The sequence below is a fragment of the Ovis canadensis genome, chromosome 4, assembly GCF_042477335.2.
Source record: "Ovis canadensis isolate MfBH-ARS-UI-01 breed Bighorn chromosome 4, ARS-UI_OviCan_v2, whole genome shotgun sequence".
NCBI classification, from domain to species: domain Eukaryota; kingdom Metazoa; phylum Chordata; class Mammalia; order Artiodactyla; family Bovidae; genus Ovis; species Ovis canadensis.
In genome coordinates, this window is record NC_091248.1 from 94,043,964 (window position 1) to 94,058,776 (window position 14,813).

A 14,813-nucleotide genomic window follows, 5' to 3' on the forward strand; every position below is an offset into this window, starting at 1 on the left:
TTGGAGTATGGTAAGCAAGACAATGTCTATTTCAGTCCCTTGGTTCTTGGACTGCATATTTTACTTGTCAGGGTCAGAACATATCATTTATGACTGAGTGTGTACACTGCACATGAAGGACGCTGTTCCATTCTCACAGAGCATCATCTCGAACTTAACGCTAAGGCTGATCATTTCCTTGATCTATCAGACTGGCAGCTTCTGGTGGTGTGATAGGTCACAAGACCATAGGTCCTGTTACCTTCTGATACAGCTCCTTTGTCATACCTCCTTGGTTCAAAGCTATGTTATGTGGAGTCTCATGTTGGTGGATCAAATACTCTGTAAGCCTTTGAACAGTGATGTTGTCTGAGATGCTGCAAGCAAGAAAGACTAGCCAATACCTAGAATGTCTACTTATTCAGTCAAGATGCCTCTCTACCCCTTCAAGGATGGAAATGGTCTAGTGTAATCAACTCGCCACCAAGCCAGGGACAGGAGCTGGCTGTTGTCAAGTCCTATGATCATTCTGTCTAACTAGTTATCTGCTGGCTCTTTAGTGGTGATTGCCTTCTGGTGGGTATTAAATGAAAATGTGACACAAAATTTTCATGTTCAGTGCCTCCTCCCTGGGCTTATCCACATGCCTCTTTCACAGACTTCCTTAGTCCTGATCTTCTAATGCTTGTTTTTCAAGGCCATGGCCAATACCATTCACTACTCCCCATGAGTCTGTGTATACTCTCACTTCAGATCACTTTCCAAGCCCACAGTGTGAATGACCACTTGCATTACCCAAGCTCTGCCGATCAAGAGGATTTAGGTTCAAGGACTTCCCTGGTGGTCCAGTGGCTAAGACTCCATACGCCCAATGGAGGGGGCCCAGGTTTTATCCCTGATCAGGGAAATAGATCCCACATGTCATAGCCAAATGCCACAACTAAAACCCGGTACAGCCAAATAAATAAATACACTTTTATTTTTTAAAAGAGGATTTAGCCTCACCACAGACTTTCAAGATCATTACCTGAGTCTGGCCATATTTTTAGCTTGTTCCACATACCTAACCAACCCATTTGTGAACCAAACTTGGTCAGTTTCCTCTTCTGCCAGCCATAATCGCTGAAGAGGAGATTCCAATAATACAACAGTGGTGATTAACTTGAGAATCTGGGCCACATGCTCATTTAATTACATGTGCTTTCTCCCCATTCTTGTTCGTTCTGGTCTTGGACATACCACATCTAAATAGTTGTTGAACCCACTTGACCTTGTGGCCTGATGAGTCTAACACAGCTAATGATGGGCAGTTCTGGCTCTGTGGTAGGTCACTTACTGTCCTATGGTCCTGCCCTCTAAGAAATCCCAGTAACAGGAGTTGCTTTCCAATCAGTGTGTAATTCTCTACAGTAAAAAGAGAAGGCCTTGTTTCAGAACCTTAAGTGTATGTGCTGAGATTTTTCTATCAGAGCTTGCCAAAAGCTCTACACGAGATGCCTCTAAAACCAGAGTTTTAATGTCATATAGCCCCTATAGAAAGACTGTTTTCACTGCAGACTGAATCTCTAACGGAGTTCTGATCTACATGTGGCCCTACTCAAAGAACAATGTGATGCTCTGAGTGAATGAGAAGCCGATGGCCTTTGTATGAGGGCCCCTAGAATGTTTACTTTTCACAGCAAGTGGAGACTGATTAGCTCAAAACCCACTGGCGTCAAACTCAAATTATTACATGTTCAATTGTATTCAGCATAGCTCACATAATTTTAGCCACTTAGAGCCTGCTTGCTCTGTATACTCTGCCAAACTACACTCAACAGTTGATACCACAAATCAATCAGATACTGCAAATAAGCCCCAGGGGTATAACCCCCTGAGACTTGCTGTCCTTTGGAGCTTTCTGACCCACAGATACTCTGCTGACCTGCTGAGTGACATCAGTTAGATCCATAAATCCCCTCCCGCCCATGGAACGTATTTGAAAATGTTCCACAGTGGATTTCTGTGATGGTTGCCCAACTCTGAATATGTGAAACCTATTGAATTATATACTTTAAATAAGTGGAGTATGTGGTATATGAATTATATCTCAATGAAGTTACAAAAACAATAAATAGAAGGCAATGTCGTTTCTACGACTGAGTGTGTTAATAAATCCTGCCTATAGAGGAGAACACAGAGAAAACAGTGCTTAATAAAGAAGTAGTTGGTGAAGTCACTTGTATTTGCCAAGAGGGGAATGTGCAGTATTTTGTCAGTTACGTAGTGAACTGGCTTTTATCTGTCCTTAGACAAAAGTATGGAGCAGCCTGGCTGTGATTTACTTTATCAAGTTCTCAAAGTGACCTTGTCTGACCCTGATGTTGGCAGACATTGATGAGACTGCCGGGGTCCCCTGGGGGAATAATACAGACCAGCTGTGAGTGCCAGCAAGCCTCTACCAGCTCTAAGCACTGGACCAGTTCTTGGTTGTTAGAGGCTGCTTGTCTTTGTTTCCCACAAGGATGCTGGAGAGCTTATGGAGGCATTTCAGTGAGCTCATGACCCCCTGCAATTATATTCTACATTTCAGAGTGCTGGCCTGAATTTTACAGTGAGAAAGGCCACAGAATTTATTAGATTATTTTGGTCAGTAATCAGAAAAGATTAAAAAAACAATGGCCAGGGTTAAAATGTAAAAAGAACCCAAATATGAAACCCTAATGCTCCAGACATTTTAGGGGCACTTAGAAAAAGAGGACAGCTGATGTCATAGAGGGTTGAGGAATCTTGATGAGACAAAGAGCAAAGTGGCCGAGAGAGACTGTTGCTTGAATCCCTGGGGGTGGGGGAGAAGGGAATGCTCAAGATGTAGCCTGGCCTGGATCAGAGGGACCACAGAGAAGCTGAGTGAGGTCAAGACCAGACTGAGTTAATTACACTGTTTCGCCTTGGGGATGAGCCATCCGTGTGGGGTACTATCCCAGAAGATACTTTTGTAAGAAAAATCGGTATTCCTTTTCCCTGAATGGTTTAGTCACTGACCTGCACAATACCTTATGGTTTTCGGCGGCTTTGGGTCTGTGAATTTGAGGCGTCACACTTCCTTCTTCAGAGGCAGGGTCAGGATGCAAAGGTCACGGATCTCTGTGAGTGACTGAGAAAGCCAGGCAGGCTGTGAGCCTCCTGAAGTCAGCTCTCCCAGACCAGCTCCCTGACTCACCCCATCCATCTTTCAGGGAGCTCTGGAGTGTGACAATAAATGGAAATTTTAAAAATTCCCAACTGAATGTTTCTGAAGCATTCACCAGGGAAACAGGAAGTTGCGCACCTCTTAGGTCTGTGTCTCCAGCTTATGAATGTGTTTGCTCTGTTTAGCCAGGAGGAATTTGTTCACAGCTCTGCTCCATCTGAAGGGGAAAAAAAAAAAAAAAAAAAGGCCAGAGATGGGTTTTCCTGAAATACAGTGGCCTCTCTTCAGCCTTCTTCAATGACAGTGTCATTCCTGGTTTCCACCTGCCTCTGCTTCACACAGCAGGAAGTGGAGGAGGAGAGGGTGTCTGTGTTTGGAATGTCTCTGAACCAACTCAGGGGCTCTGACTGTGACCAAGGACCAAGATTCCCAGTGGGAATCTGCTTCGTGTCACTCAAGATTTTTCCTCTTAAACCAGAATCTTACAAAAATTCTGTAGCTAATATTTACTGATTATATATTATTTACCAAGTAAATACTTTATACACATCAGCTCACTTAATCTGCACAAGTCTATTCTTTAAGAGTTATTATTATCATGATTTTGCAGATAAGAAAATGAGGCATGGAAACGTTATTCTATTCCATAAGAGCGATTTTATTATAATATTTCCCCTATTATTGATTCAATACACCATAGCATGTTGGTTGCTCAGTGATGTCCAACTCTTTGCAACCCACCAGGCTCCTCTGTTCATGTGGTCCTCCAGGCAAGAATCCTAGAGTAGGGGTTAGTCATTCCGTTTTTCAGGAGATCTTCCTGACTCAGGGATCGAATCTAGGTCTCCTGCATTGCAGGCTGATGCTTCACCATTTGAACCCCCAGGGAAGCCCACATAGCAGTATGATTCCTATCTTACAGAAGAGAAAGTAAGGCACAGAGCATGTGACTAACTTGCCCAAAGCCACATAGCTAAAGGTCTAAGGAGGAGGTTGCTCTTGGGTTTGGTGATCTCTGCCTTACTTCTCACTAGTAGCATACAGTTGACTAGTACTTGCCTTTCTGCAAACACCAGGGCTCAAAACTACTCAGGTGGTTGTGATGGGGGTTCTGAGTCAGGCACACATTTCTCCCTGTCTCACCAGTTATTGGCACATGCTTACCCACGGCTGGATGGGGAAAGTGGGTGATCCATGACCTAAGAAGTGTTCTGCAGTATTTCGGGACCTGAAAAAAGACCGTTCTCAGGGTGGGAGGGAGGAAGAAGACTGTGGAGGGTGGGGTGGAGAAGAACCAGGAGGGAGGCTGAAATTGCCTACCCCACTCCCACCCATCAGCCCTATTTGGAGCTCCATAAGGTACACCCCCTTTTCTGCCTCTGCAGTCATTTTTATTGTTCTGCTCTTCCCTCCCCACACTCACAGAGCAGCAAATCCATGAATACTGATAGGTTTTGTCTTTATTAAGTAAATGTCATTAGTATTACAGCACTGCCATAAACTTCTTGAGTTTGCCCAGAGGGCCAAAATCAAGCATTATGAGTACTTAGTTGTTTTTTTTTTTTTAAATTTTAAAATCTAATATTGGAGCATAGTTGATGAAGAATGTTATGTTAGTTTTAGATATACAGAAAGGTGATTTAGTCATACACATATACGTATCTTTTTTCAAATTCCTTTCGCATTTAGGTTGTTATGTAATGTTGAGCAGAGTTCCCTGTGCCTGGTCCTTGTTGGTTATCCATTTTAAATACAGCAGTGTGCACATGTCTTTACAATTCTTGCTGTTGTTTGGCCTCTTCTGGGAAAATCTTCTCAGTTGTTATCAAACTGGAAGTAATCTGATAAGATAATTTTTATCAGCTAAGGGAACTAGGCTCCCTCTGTTACTCGTTACTAATCACTCAGTGGTGTCTGACTCTTTGCGATCCCATGGACTGTAGCCTGCCCAGCTCCTCTGTCCATGGAATTCTCCAAGCAAGAGTACTGGAGTGGGTTGCCATTTCTTTCTCCAAGGCTCCCTCTGTTAACTTATTCTATTTGTTTTAAAACATTGTGAATGCAGCTTGTCTCTCACAGTAGGGTGTTGGACATCAGCAAAGAGTAGTGGTACTCGCGGAGGGTTGGGTGGGTGGCAGGATGAGAAGACGTCCCTCAAACCAGGGTCCCTGCTCAGCAGCACCCACTGGGGGCTGTTATCTTCTCCTTGTTCTTCAGATCACATTCCTGTCTGAGTGGGAAGTGGGTGGTTACCATTCCAGTGAATTTTCCATTCTATTTTTTAATCAGTTGAGTGTTTCAATTATGTAAAGTTTAACTCAGCATCTAAAAGCTGTGTGAATAAACCTGCCAGACACAGTGATAACGCTGAGTCAAAAAATACATATTGTAATACACAGATACCAGTGGACTCAGCTTTGGGTCTGAAAGTCTTGTGAAATGAGGCCTGAAACTGAAGGGTCTGAGGTATCAGGATGTGGGCACTGATGCTCTTAACAGATAAATGTGTTTTGGAGACAGAGGATCCAGATTCATTCCTTGAATCAGGAAGATCTCCTGAAGAAGAGACTGGCCACCCACTCCAGGATTCTTGCCTGGGAACCCCATGGACAGAGGAGCCTGGCAGTGTTGCAAAGAGTTGCACGTGACTGAGCAACTAACATGCTATTGTGTCAATAATAGGGGATATATATATATACATGTATGTATCTGATATATATATATATATATATATATATATATGTATTGATATATAAGCTGATGGAAAAATACACAAAGGAAGGAAAGGACTTCCCATATGAGCAGACTAGAGCATGAAACAGATGTTTCCTGAGCAGAAGTAAGGCAATCTGGAGTGGCTGATGGGCTGAGAAGGCAGAAAATTTTGATGACAAAATGTAGGTAGAGAGAAAAGAAAGGATTCTTTATAAACCTGAATTTCTGATTTGAACAGGAGAGCTAGTTAAACATAAGTTGTTAGTCACTCAGTCATGTCTGAGTGTTTGTGACCCCATGGACTGTAGCCCACCAAACTCCTCTGTCCATAGAATTCTCCAGGCAAGAATACTGGGGTGGGTAGCCATTCCTTTCTCCAGGAGATCTTCCAGACCCAGGGACTGAACCTGGGTCTCCTGCACTGCAGGCAGATTCTTTACCGTCTGAGCCTTCAGGGAACAACCCAGTTAAATATAACATTAGCTATAAATCAGAGAAAATGTGATGCTATATCTATCATGAGGCTTCTATATCTTCCTCAATACACTTACTTTAAAGAAGTATTAGCCCAAAATGTGATGCTTAATGGAAATGTACTTAAATTTAATTTGCTTCCCACAAATATACTTTACTTAGAAATTAAGGCTTGAGAATGTGTGGTTATAACCTTCAGAGTATCAGAGAGATGCACTGAATATCTCTGAAATGATATAAGCAGACAGCTTAGAAGAAAGAGAAAAATAATCAGGAATGGCTTTCTTGACATAAGAGAAGCCATTTTGGTCCAAGCCATTTTGTGATCTAAACTGGTCCACAGAGCTTGCTTTTGAAGAGATCTCAGCAATCAGTGATCCTAATGGGAATACCAGACCACCTGACCTGCCTCTTGAGAAATCTGTATGCAGGTCAGGAAGCAACAGTTAGAACTGGACATGGAACAACAGACTGGTTCCAAATAGGAAAAGGAGTACGTCAAGGCTGTATATTGTCACCCTGCTTATTTAACTTCTATGCAGAGTACATCATGAGAAACGCTGGACTGGAAGAAACACAAGCTGGGATCAAGATTGCCAGGAGAAATATCAATAACCTCAGATATGCAGATGACACCACCCTTATGGCAGAAAGTGAAGAGGAACTAAAAAGCCACTTGATGAAAGTGAAAGAGGAGAGTGAAAAAGTTGGCTTAAAGCTAACATCCAGAAAACTAAGATCATGGCATCCGGTTCCATCACTTCATGGCAAATAGATGGGGAAACAGCGGAAACAGTGGAAACAGCGTCAGACTTTATTTTTCTGGGCTCCAAAATCGCTGCAGATGGTGACTGCAGCCATGAAATTAAAAGACGCTCACTCCTTGGAAGAAAAGTTATGACCAGCCTAGATAGCATATTCAAAAGCAGAGACATTACTTTGCCGACTATGGTCCATCCAGTCAAGGCTATGGTTTTCCTGTGGTCATGTATGGATGTGAGCGTTGGACTGTGAAGAAGGCTGAGCGCCGAAGAATTGATGCTTTTGAACTGTGGTGTTGGAGAAGACTCTTGAGAGTCCCTTGGACTGCAAGGAGATCCAACCAGTCCATTGGATCTCAGATCAGCCCTGAGATTTCTTTGGAAGGACTGATGCTAAAGCTGAAACTCCAGTACTTTGGCTGCCTCATGCGAAGAGTTGACTCATTGGAAAAAGGGGACGACAGAGGTGAGATGGCTGGATGGTATCACTGACTCGATGGACATGAGTTTGAGTGAACTCCCGGAGTTGGTGATGGACAGGGAGGCCTGGCATGCTGCAATTCATGGGGTCGCAAAGAGTCGGACATGACTGAGCGACTGAACTGAACTGAAGGGGATAAAAAGGAGTACCGGGACAGGAAAAAAAAAAGGCAGTCAAGCAACAGTGCAGATAGTCTTAAGGACTCTCAAGGAACTCCCTCAAGAAATATGCACAATAATAGATCTTTGAGTTCAGCAGGAACTAAGGCTCTCACCCAGATGGAGGGTGGAAGGATGATGTTAATCCTTGAGATTTCAATCAGCTCAAGCCTGAACTCAATTCTGCTCAAGCCGCTTCATCAATATGCATGTGGCCTTGTGCTTAGTCACTCAGTCATACTCTTTGTGACCCCATGGACTATAGCCCTCCAGGCTCCTCTGTCCATGAGATTCTCCAGGAAAGAATACTGGAGTGGGTAGCCAGTCCCTTCTCCAGACCCAGAGATTGAACTTGGTCTCCTGCATTGCAGGTGGATTCTTTACCATTTGAGGCACATTTGGCTTAAAATGTCCCCCATCTTGCTGTTCAGGGAGACACTGCTTTGGGAAAAATCCCCAGTGTTCTCCTTACTTGCTGCAAGTAATAATTCCTTCCTTCTCCTGATCTTTGGCTTGGTTGTGTCTGTGGGCTCACTACACAGCAAGAGGCAAACCCAGTTTGGGGGTAACAATGATACATCCCTTGGATGATGTACCAGGTGAGGGGCACACACCTGAGCCTCATAGACAGCAAAGGATGACACCTCCTCAAACACAGGCCACAAACTGATGGATAAACAACCCCTTGACAGCCAAATAATTTCATTTGAATAGTGCAAATTTGGCATCCTGTTATTTTGCATACTGTGAAGGAAGGGGAAGTGGATTTTCATGGTGGGAGCAAGTGGCATGGTCAGGATGACATGTGGCGACATGACAGGTGATGCTGAATCAGGCTTTGTTTTTACAAGTCCAGGTGGATGTGTGTCTCTGGGATGGAGTGTGAGAAGGGAAGGATGGGGTATAAGACATACAAGTCCACAGTCCAAGACCAAAAACAGTCACTGTCTAAGGAAGGACAGAAAAAGTCAAATGCAGAAAGCCAGCAGCCCAGGGATTGTTGTAAGGTCTAGAAGAACAGGCTGGAGAAGCAACAAAGAGTAAGGATTCTTTCCCTCTTTTAAAAAAAAAATTGTTTATTTTTCTTTGTTGCACTTGGGCTTGCTCTAGTTGCAGCTTCTCTTGTTGTGGAGCAAAGCACTGCCTGCGTAGACTTCAGTAGCTGTGGCACGTGAATTCAGCAGTTGTAGCTTGAAGGCTCTAGAAGGCTTAGATGTTGTTGGTGCACAGGCTTCGTTGGTTAGCTGCATGCGGAATCTTCCCAGACCAGGGATCAATCCCATGTGCCCTGCATTGGGAGGTGAATTCTCATCCACTGTACCACAGGGAAGTCCAAGGATTCTTAAAAGAGGAACAGAATGAGCTTAGGGAAGGAGGTGCCTGGAGACTTTTGATCAGAAGCCACAAGAATTATTCACGGAATCCAAGAAGCTAGGGTCAGGTTCCTTGACTGCCTAATCGCCTGTCAATGCCAAAACTGACACAGGCTGGAGGATGGAGGTAGACGGCCAGAGCAAAGGAATGAAATTTCAGGTTACTAAAGGGAGTAGAGACAAAAGAAGATAAAAAAGGGATGTTTGGAAATGAAAACCTTTCCCAGACCATCAAAAAAGGGCAAATTCTCCAGGGTTTCCTGTTGACTTTGACTTCAGTCTGCACAGGGTGGCACCCTTGAGTTTTGCACTTGAATTAGAGTGTGCACTTTCAGTCCAGAAATTCAGCTCAGAATTGGACTGAAATGGACCAGATGACAGGGAAAAGAGTGAACTTATCCAGGCCATAGTGGCTCGATCTCTTTGACTTTCATCAACAGCAGGACAAGGTCTCTCAGTAATTCTGGGACTTTAGTTCATTTTTGTTCATTACGAATCCAAAATGGTAGGCGGGGATACCAAGCGACACGGAGGGAGGGATGAGATTAGTGAGATGAATAAGAAACCTAGTAAGTAGAAAAATTACCCTGACTGCAGTGACAATCTTGCCACATCTGGGAACACGGCAACTCTGAAAAGACCTTGTATATCCGTGCAACCCCTTGTTCTAAGAAAACCCACCTTTGTTTGATTTTATTGTTACACAAGCTTCTCATTGTCATCAACAGAGCAAGTATTTCCTTTTAAACTCAACTTCTGTTGGGACACTTTTGAGGTATTTAGGTCATAGCTCCTAAAAACTGAGCTCGTTGCCTGAACCAAACAACCCTGATGCTCTAACAATACTACTGACATCAGTGCAATAACAATAATAATAACATCACAACAGCAAACACCTATAGAGTCCTTGTTACCTGCCAGGCACTACCATGCACTTTGAATGCATTACTAACTTATGAATCCAACAGCAACCTTACAAGGTATATTTTCGTTTCACTGGTGACTAAACTGAGGTTCAGAGAGGTTAAGAAACTTACACAAGATCACACAGTTTACCCTATTTTCTGGAGTTAGAATTTGAGACTAAGCAGGCTGGCCCCAGAGTTTGTACTCTTAGTCAAATGTATGAGTACAGTCAGGTGTGGTCAAGTCTATCTGGCAGAATGGAATGTCTTCCTGGACAGCAGTGCACGCTACATTCTACCCCCCTGAAGCCAGCTGGCGTTGTACGTCAGAGGCCAGGAAGAGTATGAGAGACAACAAAATTGTAGCTTGAAAATCTAGGCCTTAATCCTTTCTTCTTCACAGAGCCATGGGAAATTCTGGGTGTCATTTTTAATTCTCCTATTTTCAAATTCCTCAGATGGCAATCATAATACTTCTCACCTACATTGTCAGATTTGAAATTATATCACTCGAAATCAGCTTAGAAAAGAGCTTAGTAAATTGTGTAGTGTGAAGATACAAGTGTTTTTATGGCTCCATGGAAACTTGTTATCACAGCCCAATGAATGGCAGGCCTAGAGTAAGACCTTATACCCATTGTCACTCACAAAGGACAGCATATTCATTTTTCTCCATCACTGGGAAAATTACAACAGGAAGCATCCCAGCTTCTGGAGTGATGGGCTTGAATCAGAAGACAGTACTCTCACCCATTATGATACCTTGATTATGTTCTGTTTGGGAAAGACCACAAAAGGCTAATGTACTCAGGGGTCATGATGACATTAAAGGGCACTGGGAAATGTCTATCATCTTTGGGGTTATTCCACTACAGTCTTTGCACTATCTCTTAGAAAGGACTTCCAAAGAGAACAGAGAATCTTGCTCTTTGACTTGGGAGTCTTACTCCAAAAGCAGGCGTGGTCTCAGAGAGAAACTTTCTTTTACCAAAAACTAATGTGAGTGCCTCAGGACTCATGGTCACAGGTTTCTTTTCAGTTCACATCAACATAACTGAGTCTTCTGCTAGTGACTTGTTCAAAGGCTGAAGAGGAAGACATTGGTCGAGTTGGGAGGCTCCCAGGAGATGCATCAATCTCAGCTCACAGCCATGGCAGTCACTGTCTGACAGCCTTGATGACTCTTCAGTAGACGCATGGAAGGTATAAGTCATAGAGAGTAAGTCTGGGTGAAAAATAGGACAGAACATATGTTCAGAAGAAGAAATACCCTGAGGAACATTCATTTAAAACCATGTTATTTAAAAGTTTCAAGCATTGTTGGGAAAAACACATTTTCTATATCTGTTGGACAGAATGTCCTGTATTAGATTAATTAGGGCTATCAGATCTCCAAGACTCATTACTTAATTTAGAACTTTTTCATTTAAAAGATAATGATCACATTAAATTAATACTAACAACAAAATGCTCAAACTACCACACAATTGCACTCATCTCACGCGCCAGTAAAGTAATCCTCAAAATTCTCCAAGCCAGGCTTCAGCAATATGTGAACCGTGAACTTCCAGATGTTCAAGCCGGTTTTAGAAAAAGCAGAGGAACCAGAGATCAAATTGCCAACACCCACTGGATCATCAAAAAAGCAAGAGAATTCCAGAAAAACATCTATTTCTGCTTTATTGACTATGCCAAAGCCTTTGACTGTGTGGATCACCACAAACTGTGGAAAATTCTGAAAGAGATGGAAATACCAGACCACCTGACCTGCCTCTTGAGAAACCTATATGCAGGTCAGGAAGCAACAGTTAGAATTGGACATGGAACAACAGACTGGTTCCAAATAGGAAAAGGATTACATCAAGGCTGTATATTGTCACCCTACTTATTTAACATATGCAGAATACATCACGAGAAACGCTGGGCTGGAAGAAACACAAGCTGGAATCAAGATTGCTGGGAGAAATATCAATAAGCTCAGATATGCAGATGACACCACCCTTATGGCAGAAAGTGAAGAGGAACTAAAAAGCCTCTTGATGAAAGTGAAAGAGGAGAGTGAAAAAGTTGGCTTAAAGCTCAACATTCAGAAAACTAAAATCATGGCATCCGGTCACATCACTTCTTGGCGAAGAGATGGGGAAACAGTGGAAACAGTGTCAGACTTTATTTTTCTGGGCTCCAGAATCATTGCAGGTGGTGACTGCAGCCATGAAATAAAAAGACTCTTACTCCTTGGGAGGAAAGTTATAACCAATCTAGACAGCATATTAAAAAGCACAGACATTACTTTGTCAACAAAGGTCCGTCTAGTCAAGGCTATGGTTTTTCCAGTGGTCATGTATGGATATGAGAATTGGACTGTGAAGAAGGCTGAGAGCCGAAGAATTGATGCTTTTGAACTGTGGTGTTGGAGAAGACTCTTGAGAGTCCCTTGGACTGCAAGGAGATCCAACCAGTCCATCCTAAAGGAGATCAGTCCTGAGTGTTCATTGGAAGGACTGATGCTGAAGCTGAAACTCCAATACTTTGGCCACCTGATGCAAAGAGTTGACTCATTGGAAAAGACCCTGATGATGGGAGGGATTGGGGGCAGTAGGAGAAGGGGATGACAGAGGATGAGATAGCTGGATGGCATCGCTGACTCGATGGACATGAGTTTGAGTGAACTCTGGGAGTTGGTGATGGACAGGGAGGCCTGGTGTGCTGTGATTCATGGGGTCACAAAGAGTTGGACAAGACTGAGTGACTGAACTGAACTGAACAACAAAATAAAACAACAAAAATAATAAACACAATACTGTTGAAAAAAATAATATTTTAGAAAGTATGTGATCAATATTATTTGTTAAATTTTATTCTATTTCTCTACCCTTGCTTTTCTTCTTTGAGAAGCATATTCCCTGGAAGTTCTTTTGAGGAACTCTTTGAATGGTAAACTTTCATAATCTTTACAAGTCTGAAAATCCCATCATTTTCCTCAATAATAGTTTAGGTGGATATACACTCCAAACTTAATGATTGTTTTTTCTCTCCTCTTGGGAGACACCTTTGAGAAGGCTGTTGTCTAATTTTCATTTCTTTTCGGGGATTTATTTTATCAGTCTCAAAGCCTTTAAGATTTTCTCATTTGACTTTGTTTCCTTTATATTTTTCATTTCATATGTTACAGTGATATTGATATTTCTGGGCATGAATCCATATTTATTCTTGATATTTGGAAACTATTTTCAATTTCAAGACTTTCTTATTGCTCATTTCTATAAAATTCTTTTCTAATATTGCTGTTTTCCTATTCTCTCCCATGGAACTCCGTTCAAACATAAGTGGAGTATTTAAATAATCCTCCATGTGTCTGAAGGGCTTCCCCTTTGTCTCTGCGGTAAAAAACAGAGACACTGGCGATTTGGGTTCGATCCCTGGGTCAGGAAGATCCCCTGGAGGAGGAAATGGCAACCCACTGTAGTATTCTTGCCTGGGAAATTCCATGGACAGAGGAGCCTGGCGGGCTACAGTGCATGGGATTGCAAAGAATCAAATGTGACTGAGCATGTACTGTGTGTCTGAATTGGACTTTCCTTCGCCCTCTTTTGTTTTTTAAACATGTGTGGCTTTCTGTGACATGTTCTAGTCTTTTTAAAATATATATTTTTTGGCTGCACCATGTGGCCCTTGGGATCCTAGTTTCCTAACTAGCGACTGAACCCATACCCTCTGCCTTGGAAGTGCAAAGTCTCAGCCACTGGACTGCCAGAGAAGTCCCTGATGTGTTCCAGTACTAATCTCACTAGATGTGGAGGACAGTGCTCTTGTCCCTTTATACATATGGGAACAGCATCCTAAGACTGTGTGTTCACATGAAAACAAAGTATGTGTCTCCGTTGAACAAGTGAAGTTTTTGGCTGAAAACTGAAATTGTTATGTAAGCAAATATTGCCCTGCCTTTTAGGCTGAAGTAACTTTTTAGCATGCCATGCAAGAACCATTCCAATCTGACCTAAGGCCTCCAAACACTGTATCTGCAACTTCACTCACTTGCCCTTTCTTCCTGTGTAAACACAATGCTCCTTCTTGACTCCAAGTCTTTGTATATGCCATTTCCTTCTCTGGGATGCCTGCACACCTTTGGAGGGAAGCTTGGTGTGCTGCAGTCCATGGGGTCGCAAAGAGTCAGACACAACTGAGCGACTGAACTGAACTGACTCAAAACCAACAATTCTGCGAGATCTTTCCCAAGTTGATCAGAATTGGCACTTCTTTCCTTGCTTCATGAAGTCTATAAGGTTACTATATAATGCTATTTTCTGCTTACAAGTCTATTTTTCCCAAGGGTGACCTTAAGAGTTATTTGAGGGTAAGAAATAGCAGTCTCTGTAGATCTAGCAGGTCATTGCCTGTCAAAGTTGTCATGAAATGTTTTTTGGATAAATTTTCAATGGCAAAGAGAATTCATTATGGTTTATAATGAATTTCCTTCTTCTAAATTTTCTTCTGGACCACCCTCCACTGAGAGTTGAAACTGCTTTTGATTTGGTGGTGTTGATTTTTTTTTTTTTTCCTCCCAGGAGGTTGCAATCACATCCTGCACAGAGGAGCCAGCAAACCCAGTTCTGTCCTCTCATTATACAGACACTGAGGCTCTTTTGTAAATGTCTGAGTTCAGCAAGTTCCCAGTCATATTCAGTGATGGCACTTCCCCTGTTGCATTCTGAAGCCAACATGCCAAAGACAATCTGTCTGGTTTTGATTGGTTAACACTTAACTGGGCAAAAATTTGTTTTGTAACACACAGTTC